This window comes from Balaenoptera borealis (assembly GCF_965194805.1).
Source record: "Balaenoptera borealis genome assembly, chromosome: 7".
Taxonomy (NCBI): domain Eukaryota; kingdom Metazoa; phylum Chordata; class Mammalia; order Artiodactyla; family Balaenopteridae; genus Balaenoptera; species Balaenoptera borealis.
This window is the reverse complement of record NC_138864.1, coordinates 92,863,164-92,875,645: the sequence shown is the minus strand read 5'-3', so window position 1 is coordinate 92,875,645 and position 12,482 is coordinate 92,863,164. Positions and strand designations below refer to the sequence as shown.

Genomic DNA, 12,482 nt, shown 5'->3' with positions numbered 1-12,482 from the left:
GTCAAAGAACGCTTAGGTTGCTTCCATGTCCTGGCTATTGTAAATAAAGCTGCAATGAACATTGTGGTACATGACTCTTTTTGAATTATGGTTTTTTCAGGGTACATGCCCAGTAGTGGGATTGTTGGGTTGTATGGTAGTTCTATTTTTAGTTTTTTAAGGAACCTCCATACTGTTCTCCATAGTGGCTGTATCAATTTACATTCCCACCAACAGTGCAAGAGGGTTCCCTTTTCTCCACACTCTCTCCAGCATTTATTGTTTGTAGATGTTTTGATGATGGCTATTCTGACTGGTGTGAGGTGATACCTCACTGTAGTTTTGATTTGCATTTCTCTAACGATTAGTGATGTTGAGCATCCTTTCATGTGTTTGTTGGCAATCTGTATATCTTCTTTGGAGAAATGTCTATTTAGATCTTCTGCCCATTTATGGATTGGGTTGTTTGTTTTTTTGATATAGAGCTGCATGAGCTGCTTGTATATTTTGGAGATTAATCCTTTGTCAGTTGCTTCATTTGCAAATATTTTCTCCCATTCTGAGGGTTGTCTTTTCGTCTTGTTTATGATTTCCTTTGCTGTGCAAAAGCTTTGGAGTTTCATTAGGTCCCATTTGTTTATTTTTGTTTTTATTTCCATTTTTCTAGGAGGTGGGTCAAAAAGGATCTTGCTGTGATTTATGTCATAGAGTGTTCTGCCTATGTTTTCCTCTAAGAGTTTTATAGTGTCTGGCCTTACATTTAGGTCTTTAATCCATTTTGAGTTTATTTTTGTGTATGGTGTTAGGGAGTGTTCTAATTTCATTCTTTTACATGTAGCTGTCCAGTTTTCCCAGCACCACTTATTGAAGAGGCTGTCTTTTCTCTGTTGTATATTCTTGCCTTCTTTATCAAAGATAAGGTGACCATATGTGCATGGGTTTATCTCTGGGCTTTCTATCCTGTTCCATTGATCTATATTTGTTTTTGTGCCAGTACCATACTGTCTTGATTACTGTAGCTTTGTAGTATAGTCTAAAGTCCAGGAGCCTGATTCCTCCAGCTCCATTTTTCTTTCTCAAGATTGCTTTGGCTATTCGGGGTCTTTTGCATTTCCATACAAATTGTGCAATTTTTTGTTCTAGTTCTGTGAAAAATGCCATTGGTAGTTTGATAGGGATTGCATTGAATCTGTAGATTGCTTTGGGTAGTATAGTCATTTTCACAGTGTTGATTCTTCCAATCCAAGAACATGGTATATCTCTCCATCTGTTTGTATCATCTTTAATTTCTTTCATCAGTGTCTTACAGTTTTCTGCATACAGGTCTTTTGTCTCCTTAGGTAGGTTTATTCCTAGGTATTTTATTCTTTTTGTTGCAATGGTAAATGGGGGTGTTTCCTTAATTTCTCTTTCAGATTTTTCATCATTAGTGTATAGGAATGCAAGAGATTGCTGTGCATTAATTTTGTATCCTGCTACTTTACCAAATTCATTGATTAGCTCTAGTAGTTTTCTGGTAGCATCTTTAGGATTCTCTATGTATAGTATCATGTCATCTGCAAACAGTGACTGCTTTACTTCTTTTCTGAATTGGATTCCTTTTATTTCTTTTTCTTCTCTGCTTGCTGTGGCTAAAACTTCTGAAACTATGTTGAATAATAGTGGTGAGAGTGGACAACCTTTTCTTGTTCCTGATCTTAGAGGAAATGGTTTCAGTTTTTCACCATTGAGAATGATGTTGGCTGTCGGTTTGTCATATGTGGCCTTTATTATGTTGAGGTAAGCTCCTTCTATGCCTACTTTCTGGAGGGTTTTTTATCATAAATGGGTGTTGAATTTTGTTGAAAGCTTTTTCTGCATCTATTGGGAAGATCATATGGTTTTTCTCCTTCAATTTGTTAATATGGTTTATCACATTGATTGATTTGTGTATACTGAAGAATCCCTGCATTCCTGGGAGCCTTAATAAAATTTAGATCTGCAAATATTTGTCTAGGGAAATTGGATTTGATAAAAACACTGGTCACAAAAGAAAATTTACAATGTTAGAAGCTATAATGGATGTAATTTGATAGATGTATTAAATACTTCCTGTACAATTTACACAAAACAGAAATAAATCCTTTGAAAATAATTTCAGTAAAATAAAAAGTAAAAAGTATTAGATACAAGTTTACATGACAGAATACGATTGATGCAGGAATTAAACTGGCTTAATGGAATTCACTTCAGAAAATGTATTACATTTGCATTCATAAATATGGAGTCCAAGGGATTGCAGCCAAAACATCCAGCTGGCATGAATGGTCAAGGCCATGCTCTGGGGAGAGAATGCCCAGTTCCCACCAGAAGGCAGTTTCCTGAACCCAGTGGAACTCAGGCACAAGTGTGGAGACAGCCTGGTTAATTCTGCTCAAACCCCACAGCCTACCAGTTAAGACAGCCATGCATGGGCATGATCCATCTCTCTAGCCATCCCTCCTGCCTTCCCCCAACCTCCTCCAGTTAAACTGGGTGATTCCCCAGCCTGGGTTCCCTGGCTCACACCATTCTCCCTGCCTGGCAGGTCTTTCCGTGCCCTACTTCCTACCCTTCCTTCCAGATGCAGGTCCAGCTCTTCCTCATTGCCTCCCTTGTGGCCTCCATCCCACTGCGATCCAGACCTTTTCCCTCCGCAGATACACTTCTCCTGCCAAGGTCACCAAGGACCTCTCCGTTGCCAAATACAACGGAGTTTCTCAGATTGCCTTCTCTGCCTATCACTCCCTCTTTCTGGTAGAAATCATTTCTTCCCAAGTTTCCACGACCCCTTATACAATGCAGCTTCATTTGGCCAACAGCCATGTCCAGAGAGGGCTGCAGCTGTGGGCTGTTATCAACCTGCATCCAGGCCAGCTGAGGGAATGAAGACCTCAGCCCTGATGGAGAGAGCTGGGCAATATCCACCACATGCCTCAAACTCAGCAGGTCCAAAACCAGATGCTTTTGGTCCTGACCATTCTATTTCTAATTTTTCCCCTGACTGACTTTCACTGCTCTAGTTGAAGTTCTCATCACCTCCTGACTAGATTAATGTGCCAGCCTCCTTCTTGGTAAGTTTGACCTACTCCAGTTCATCTTATACACAGTTAGCTAGTTTTTTAAAAAATCTCTTCTTTTTTGGTATTTTTAAAAACTGTGGTAAAATATACATTACAATTGACGATTTTGACATTTTAAGTGGCATCAATTACATTCACATGTTGTGCCACCATCACCATTGTCTATTTCTAGAACTTTTTCATTACACCAAACAGAAACTCTGTAACCATCAAACAGTTAACTCCCATGCCCCCTCCCTCACGCCTGGTAACCTCTAGTCTGTTTTGTTTCCCATGGAATGTTTTTAAGGAGACAACTGTGCACCAGGCATCGTTCATCAAAATATCTTCTAAGTCCTCTTCAACTTTCTCCGGTGCTGAATGGTCTGCTCTCTCTGACCCCTGCAACCTCCCTCACCTTTCAGTGCCTTGCTGCTGTCTCTCCCTCCACCTTCTCCTCGTGTCCCACCCCTATCAGCTCTCAGCCGAGACCTTCTAGACCCACACAACTGGCAGCAAAGTGCAGTTTGGCTTTTGTCTCATGGGGAGCAGCCTCTTGGAATTCTTGGCAATAAAATTCTCCATCTTAACCCCAGAAAAATTTGATGTCCCCACAAATCCATTGTATAATTTCCTCCCAGAGGTGACAGTGGAAGGAGAACAAATGCAATATTTGCTTGTGGTACCCAAGATTATTATTTACTCACAGCCTGACCGTCCCTCTCTGCTTGTCTTACGGGGTTGCTGAATTTGAAACTGCACTGGCAACAGAAGAGTTAGTGCGGGTTAGAAAGTGGACTGGGCCATCAGGTGGGGAGAGTTAGAGTGAGGCCTGGACGACAAGGTGACATTAAAGAGCTGGGGCAAGAGTACAGAGAGAACAGAAGTGCTGAAAACACAGAGGTGGGAAAAGCATGCTCGGTTCAAGGAACACAGGGAGGTCTGGTTGCCTGGAGAGTAGCGGGCACAGGAGAGTGACATGAAACAAGGGTGGAGATGAAACTCCTGAAGGCCTTGCAGATCCTGTAAGAAGTTTAGACTTGCCGCCATGTTCGATGGGAAACTTTCACTGTATGAGAAAGAAAACCCCGTGTCAAGGGTTTAAACAATAAAGGGGATTTATTGACCCGAGTAACCGAAAAGTTCAGAGGACCTTGAGGTGAGGGCTCTGGCTTCATTTCTCAGGAACTCTCTTCTTTGGTCTTCTGGGAGAGTCCTTGGGCTAGTTTCTCTCAAGGTGGCAAGATGATTTTTGGCAGCAACCAGGGTACGGGTGTCTTTTTTTCAACAGGAAAGGGAGGGTCTAGCTTCTTTAAGCAGGTGAGGAATGTAACAGAATTCCTCACCTTCACTCTGATTGGGTCAGCCCGGACCAGTCACTGTGGGCGGGCCCTTGCTATGCACCTCTCTGCATAACTCTGCAGTGAAGTTCTTATTCCAATCAGGAACCCCCTGAAGCTAGGGCTGGGGTCAATCCCAGTGGCATGGCTGCTACTTAGTAAGGGTAGAATAGGTTCCCCCAAATAATTTGGAAACTATTAGCAAAGGAAGAAAGGGGAAGATGCTGGGTAGGTAATCAAGAAAGTTCATTATACCAGAGAAGGATTTTTAAAGCTGCTCTGAGGACAGGTTGCAGGAGCCAGCAAGGAAGGAGGGAGACCAATTAGCAGACTGTTGCAGTAGTTCGGTCCTGAGATGATGGTGGTAGAAATTGAGATGCATTTTGGAGATAGAATTGACTGGACTTCGTGATGGATGGGGTGTTGGAGGAGGTAGTTTTGGCTCGACTCTGCGGGATCTCAAATACCAGGTTTTGGACTTCACCTTTGTAGTCAACGATGGAAGTGTTAAAGTGGGCTGCCTTTTGTGAGAGTAAGAGATTAATAATTTTTATTTTTTTGGTTTGTCTTTCACTTTCTCTTCCTCCTTAAATTTTTTTTTTTTTACTTTTTACAATTTACCACAGCATATTCTTTTGTTCTTGTAATGTTTTCCAGATGATGAAAACACCAAAATCAGAATCTATGGTTTTACAAGAGTTTTATTTACTTCTCACTGTGTATCCAAGTGACTGAGAATATCCTCAAAAATCTGTTTTTTGTAGTCTAATTTTACAAGGCCCAAAGGACATATCTTCACTTGAATCTTAGAATACTCTGAGATTAATATTAACTTAGCTGAATGTTTCCAGTTTGAATTAGTATGCTGCAATGCCATTCAATCTTGCAAATTGCTATCCTCAGGAATTGAATGTGCTTTAGCTTTTCAAAATATCAATTATAAGGCATAAGAGTTCAATGGCAGCTTCTGGTTTAACCCTTTAGCTATCCATCATCTAAAACTTACAGAAATAGTTGAATTAAACTTCAAGGATATAGGGTGACTATTTTTGCAGCCTAAGCAAACAATAGCTGCAATTTGATGCCCTTGATGGAACTGGACTGGTATGTTAATTTTGCATATGAATTCAGCAAAGCACTTACATTAAAGAATTTACTCTTGTTCTCATTCAAGTTCGACTCCATCCTCTCAAAAAGAATTGCTATTTCTCCATTCACTGAAGAAGTCCGGGACTTGGCTTGGTCTCATTTTAAGCTTCCATATATTATTTTGTCATTTATTACTTTGTTGTGCTTTGCCCCATCTCTCTGATCTTCAGTGTTCTCATCCTCTTTTTACCCCTGATTAGGATCCAAGTTCCTGACTAGATATGTCACAACATTGTTTTGAAGGTCAAGTGAGATGATACATGGAAAAGTTGTGAGGACTGCTAAGGTCTCCATAAAACGTTTACTTTTGTGGTAATGCAGCATCTGCAGTTGTAGCAGTTACCATCAGGGCCCTTTTGCATTACAACTTTCTCAGTCTTTGTATGAGGGACTTCTCCAGCCTCCTGAGGACACTAGACCAATGTGCAAGGCAGGGTGAAGTGCCAGGGAATTTATGCCCCTGAGAGCAGACCTCAACCCATGGCCAGTGGAGTTGGTGGATAAATATTCCAGCCTTTTGCCCCTTGGTGGTGCTGGTAGGTGTGGCACAACTCTAAGAAGTGTCCTATGCAGTCTCCCAGAGGTCCTCAGTAAGCTAAGCCCCATTCCCATAGTAGTAACTTCATTAATGCACAGTTTTGTGTTCCATTTTATGTTTTACTTCCTCACTTCCTGAACTGGTATTTCCTGGGTTTACCTCTCAAACGAATGACCTGCCCTCAAATTCTTATCTTAAGGTCTGTTTCTGGTGGAACTCAACCTAAGACCCTAGTTCTAATGGTCTTTCAAAAAGTATATGTGCAGCTAGCTCACTGATGACATGCTAGAATTCTCTGGCTTTATCGCCCAGCCTTAGTCCTGGATGGAACTAAGTCTATTTTGCCTCCTGATTGCTGGGACTTAGTGTATTTAGTGGTAACTCTCTGAGAGGTGGTCTCCAAGTAATTCTGGCCACACCTACCATACCCTGAGAGACCATGTACCTTATAGAAGGGCCAGCTGAAACATGAGTCAAGCAGACGGAGATTAAATATCACCATTATTGCTAATAAAGATGATATTGGAGAACGTGGCTTGTAGCTGTGGGCAAGTGAGCTTTCTAACACTGAACCCCAAAGTCAGGCAGACTTACCCACACAGTCGTAGCGAGTGTTGGACAACTGAAGGCCTCCAACTGCGCCGGCAGAGCCTGCCACTCTGAAGTTTGCAGAAAGTAGGAGCAGAACAGGATGTGTTCCCTATGCAGAGACAGATCCCAAAGAGAAAAAGGAGGAAGGGGCTGAGTCACACATGCCAAGCCCCTGTTCTCCCATTCCTCCCTTTTAGGAATGAGAGAGGCCAGAAAGAAACCCAGAATGTTATTGTAATGGATTCCTTTCTCATGGAAACAAGATGCTAGGGGAAAGGAGTTCCCCTTTTCCCACATTCCCCAGGTTTGTGTTCTCTTAGCTCCTTAGGCTTAACCATTAAACTCCAGGCCAACTGAGAGTGTGCCTGTCTCCCCTGCAGGAGGAGATCAACAATCTAGGATGACAGTGCAGCCCTTATCATGAGCACACCCCAGACCCCTCCCGCCCAAACGCCAACTACTCTTCCTTCGTGTGTTCTCCTGAGCCTGGTGGTGAAGAGGGTAGCTATTGCCCTCGGAAGGCAATTTATTGACTGAAGTAATTACAGGCCACGCTGAACTCCAGCTGAAAGCTCCCGGTTCACATTTCATTCTGAATTACATCTAACCATGTTGTTTAAAACAGTCTATCAGAGGTTCTGCAAAGAGATTATATGACACTGTAAAGATGCTTCAGTAAAAAACATTCCAGTAAAATACTGATGTCCCCAATTTAAAAATAACCCCTGGGCTTCCCTGGTGGCGCAGTGGTTAAGAATCCGCCTGCCAATGCAGGGGACACGGGTTCGAGCCCTGGTCTGGGAAGATCCCACATGCCGCGGAGCAGCTAAGCCCATGCGCCACAACTACTGAGCCTGCGCGTCTGGAGCCTGTGCTCCGCAACAAGAGAGGCCGCGATAGTGAGAGGCCCGCGCACGGCGATGAAGAGTGGCCCCCGCTCGCCGCAACTGGAGAAAGCCCTCGTACAGAAACGAAGACCCAACACAGCCAAAAATAAATAAATAAACAAATTAATTAAAAAAAAAAAAAGAAAGAAAGAAAGGCAACCTTATCCACAGTTTTTAAAAAAAAAAAAACAAAAAACAACAAAAAAAAACCCTCTACCATTGTGAATTTCCCAGGGAGAAATTAAAGTTCTAAGATTAGATTCTCTTGTCTGCTTGAGGTTAAAGTTAAAAGGCATTAAAGTCTAAAACTCATCCTTCCCAATTTCTGATTTTGCTCGTTCTGAACCAGAGGGCTTCTTCATATCTGAAGAGCACTGTGGTTCTTTCAGCAGCCTAGACAGGGTCTCACTAGAACCACTGGTGTGGCTTTTTTCAGAGTCTCAGAAGTTAAACACCAAATTTCTGTTACACCTCACTTTTTAAAGAGTATCATCAAAGCACTCAACACCAACAAAATTAAACAATGGAAAAAAAACCAATACCAAGACTTTCAAGTAATTATCAAGACAAAGTGGTGCTCCCAGAACCTTAGCACTTTGCATAAAACAGACAGTGACATCCTGATTTGGGCTTCACCAGGAAGCTAGTCCATCTGTGTAAGTCATCTGAAATCCTTGATCCGTAAACCAACTCAACTAGGAGGAAGTTCCCTCAAGAAGTTAACGTCGGCAACATGTTTTATCATTCCTATGGGAAGAATCAACACATATTTCTCTCAGGGTGACATATGAGACTGTAGGAGGTCAGACTACACCATCCCAATATAGGCCACTCTGGCATAAGGATTATTTTGAGCTGAAGGCAATTGAGAAAAAGCAGGCCCAGGATGAGCTCTCTGCTGTCCCCTATCTTCTGGAAAATAAGATCACAAATTCCCCTTGTGAAGGTGTCTCCCCACTGCCACCCCCCCCCAACTGTCCATGGGAAGGGAGTAACAACTTCCAGTGATACAGGAGACAGGATGGCCCCGCGAGAGTCTACACAAACAAACCTTACCAACTAGGCCTTATCTACCATTAATTTCCCATATATTTGCCTTCCTACAATTTGCTGCTCCTAGAAGCTCAAAGTCCTTTCCATTTGTCTTGACACTTCTTTTTAAATGTAACCTCTTATGTTCAAATGCTATAAAGGCCTCCAAGTTTAGCTGTTTCTTTGTAAGTTTTCTCTCTTTCTAGGAAGACCCCACATCATGTAAACCTTTTAACATCAAAGAAATTTGTATGTCTTTTCTCATATTAATATGTCTGTTGTCAGATTATTTTGCAGACCCAGCCAGAGAACCTAAGAGGGCAGAAGAGAATTTTCTTCCCCAAAAGATTTTTACACTCTTGCAAAGTTTAGAAATAGCAGTGATGGCAAGCCCGGTCATTAGTTTGTTTTGAGTTCTCTCCCATCTTGAACCTTTTTTTAAAAAAAAATATTTATTTATTTGGGTTATGCTGGGTCTTAGTTGCGGCTCCAGGGCTCCTTAGTTGCAGCATGTGAACTCTTAGTTGTGGGATCTAGTTCCCTGACCAGGGATTGAACCCGGACCCCTGCATAGGGAGCACAGAGTCTTATCCATTGTGCCATCATGGAGGTCCCTCTCCCATCTTGACTCTTAAACACCTCTTAACTTCCATTTCCCCTTTGAGCCCTCTGTCTCCAACATTCCCTGATCCATGGAATCTGGGCTCTAAATAATGACACAGTGGCTCCTGCTGTTGCCTTTTGTTGAGAAATTGCTCGGGCATGTGAAGCCTGCCATGCAAGGTGAGTTTCTCCTTCATTTCCTCATTTGTTTCAGCTGGAAAACATCCTCAGCAGATTCCTGAACTAACGCTGTTGTTGACATTTCTGCAGCTTGAATCTCTAGATGTGTTAGGATTAGTTTCGGATATGAATGACAGAAAACCCAAAATAACAGGGGGAAAGTTGAAGTTTATTCTGAAAGTAAAGCAAACGGTGCTTGCGTCCAGTTTCTTAAGGAAGACACACGAGTCCAGGAATACCTTGGAGATACTGCAGGCTTGGTTCCAGACTACTGCAACAAAGCAAGTATCTCAACAAAGCAAGTCACACAAATTTTTTGATTTCCCAGTGCATATAAAAGTTATGCTTACACTATACTGTAGTCTATTAAGTGTGCAATAGTGTTATATCTAAAAAAACAATGTACATACCTTAATTAAAAAACACTTTATTGCTAAAAAATGCTAACCATCATCTGAGCCTTCAGTGAACCGTAATCTTTCTGCTGGTGGAGGGTCTTGCCTTGATGTTGATGGTGCTGCCTGGTCAGGGTGGCTGCTGAAGGCTGGGGTAGCCGTGGCAGTTTCTTAAAATAAGACAACAATGAAGTTTGACGCATTGATTGACTCTTCCTTTTATGAATGATTTCTCTGTAGCATGCATGCTGTTCGATAGCATTTTATCTACAGAACTTCTTTCAAAATTGGAGTCAGGGGCTTCCCTGGTGGCGCAGTGGTTAAGAATCCGCCTGCCAAGGCAGGGGAGCTGGGTTCGAGCCCTGGTCTGGGAAGATCCCACATGTTGTGGAGCAACTAAGCCCATGCACCACAACTACTGAGCCTGCGCTCTACAGCCTCCAAGCCACAACTACTGAGCCCGTGTGCCACAACTACTGAAGCCTGCATGCCTAGAGCCCATGCTCCGCAACAAGAAGTCACCACAATGAGAAGCCCGCGCACCACAACGAAGGGTAGTCCCTGCTCACCGCAATTAGAGAAAGCCTGCGTGCAGCAACGAAGGCCCAAGGCAGCCATAAATAAATAAACAAACAAATAAATTTATTAAAAAAAAATTGGAGTCAATCCTCTCAAACCCTGCTGCTGCTTTATGAACTAAGTTTATGTAATATTCTAAATCCTTTATCAACCTTGCTGCGTTATCAACTAAGTTTATGTAATCTAAATCCTTTGTTGTCATTTCAACAATCTTCACAGCGTCTTCACCGGGAGTAGACTCCATCTCAAGAAACCTCTTTCATTGCTCATCCTTAAGAAGTAACTCTGCATCCATTCAAGGTTTATATAAGATTGTGGCAATTCAGTCACATCTTCAAGCTCCACTTCTAATTCTAGTTGTCTTGCTATTTCCACCACATCTGCAGTTACTTCCTCCACTGAAGTCCCGAACTCCTCAAAGTCATCCTTGAGGATTGGAATCAACTTCTTTCAGTCTCCTGTTAATGCTGATATTTTGACCTCTTCCCGTAAATCACAAATACTCTTAGTGGTGTCTAGAATGCTGAATCCTTTCCAGAAGGTTTTCAATTGGCTTTGCCCAGATACATTAGAAGAATCACCAACTATGGCTGCTATAGCCTTAGAAAGTGTATTTCTTAATAATAAGACTTAAAAGTTGAAATGACTCTTTGATCCATGGGCTGCAGAATGGATGTTGTATTAGCAGGCATGAAAACAACATTAATCTGATTGTACATCTCCATCAGAGATCTTGGGTGAACAGGTGCACAGTCAACAAACAGTAATATTTTGAAAGGAATCTTTTTTTCTGAGCAGATCTAAACAGTGGGCTTAAAATACTCAGTAAACCATGTTGTAAACAGATGTGCTGTCATCCAGGCTTTGTTGTTCTATTTACAGAGCTCAGGCAGAGTAGACTTCGCATAATTCTTTTTTTTTTTTAAATAAATTTATTTATTTTTGGCTGCATTGGGTCTTTGTTGCTGTATGTGGGCTTTCTCTAGTTGCGGCGAGTGGGGGCTACTCTTCGTTGCAGTGCGCGGGATTCTCATCGAGGTGGCTTCTCTTGTTGTGGAGCACAGGCTCTAGGTGCACAGGCTTCAGTAGTTGTGGCACGTGGGCTCAGTAGTTGTGGCTCACCGGCTTAGTTGTTCCGTGGCATGTGGGATCTTCCCGGACCAGGGCTCGAACCCGTGTCCCCTGCATTGGCAGGCAGATTCTTAACCACTGAGCCACCAAGGAAGCCCAGACTTAGCATAATTCTTAAGGGCCCTACAATTTTGGGAATGATAAATGAGCAATGGCTTCAACTTAAAGTCACCTGCTGCATTAAGCCCTAACAGGAGAGTCAGCCTGTCCTTTGGAGCTTTGGAGCCAGGCATTAACTTCTATGAAAGTCCTAGATGGCATCTTCTTCCAATAGAAGGCTGTTTTGTCTACATTGAAAATCTCTTGTTTGGTATAGCCACCTTCATAAATTATCTTAGCTAGATCTCCTGGATAACTTGCTGCAGCTTCTCTATTACCACTTGCTGCTTCACCTTGTACTTTCATGTTATGAAGATGGCTTCTTTCCTTAAACTTCATGAACCAACTTCCGCTAGCTTCAAACTTTTCTCCTGCAGCTTCCTCTCCTCTGTCAGCCTTCAGAGAACTGGAGAGAGTTAGGGCCTTGCTGTGGATCAGGCTTTCGCTTAACGGAATGTTGTGGCTTATTTGATCTTCTATCCAGACCATTAAAACTTTCTCCACATCAGCAATAAGGCTGTTTTGCTTTATTATGCATGTGTTCACTGGAGTAGCACTTTTAATTTCCTTGAAGAACTATCCCTTTGCAGTCACAACTTGACTGTTTGGTATAAGAGGCCTAGCTTTTGGTCTCTCTCACCTTCCAACATGCCTACCTCATTAAGCTTAATCATTTCTAGCTTTTGATTTAAAGTTACAAATGTGTGACTCTTCCTTTTACTTGAACACTTAGAGGCCATTGTAGGGCTCTTCACTGGCCTAAGTTCAGTAGTGCTGTGTTTTAGGGAATAGGGAGGCCTGAAGAGAGGGAGAGAGATGGGCTGGTTTGGGGTGCTCATGGCATCAAAGATCAATGAGCACAGATCACCATAACAAATATAATAATAATGAAAAAGTTT

The 12,482-nt window shown here is 42.3% G+C and overlaps 1 protein-coding gene across 6 annotated transcripts in view; it reads right to left on the bottom strand.

Annotated features, from left to right (window-relative positions):
• ZNF277 (zinc finger protein 277) overlaps positions 1-12,482 on the bottom strand; it is a 165,357-nt gene that overhangs the window by 35,391 nt on the left and 117,484 nt on the right. For 5 of the 6 annotated variants that reach the window (XR_014246918.1, XR_014246919.1, XR_014246920.1 and 2 more), the window contains exons 14-15: positions 9,790-9,944; positions 6,681-6,786 (exon numbers count right to left, since the gene is read on the bottom strand). The gene's annotated coding sequence lies outside the window, so the exon portion shown is untranslated. The remainder of the gene's footprint in view (positions 1-6,680; positions 6,787-9,789; positions 9,945-12,482) is intronic. The other variant, XR_014246923.1, reaches the window with a different exon arrangement.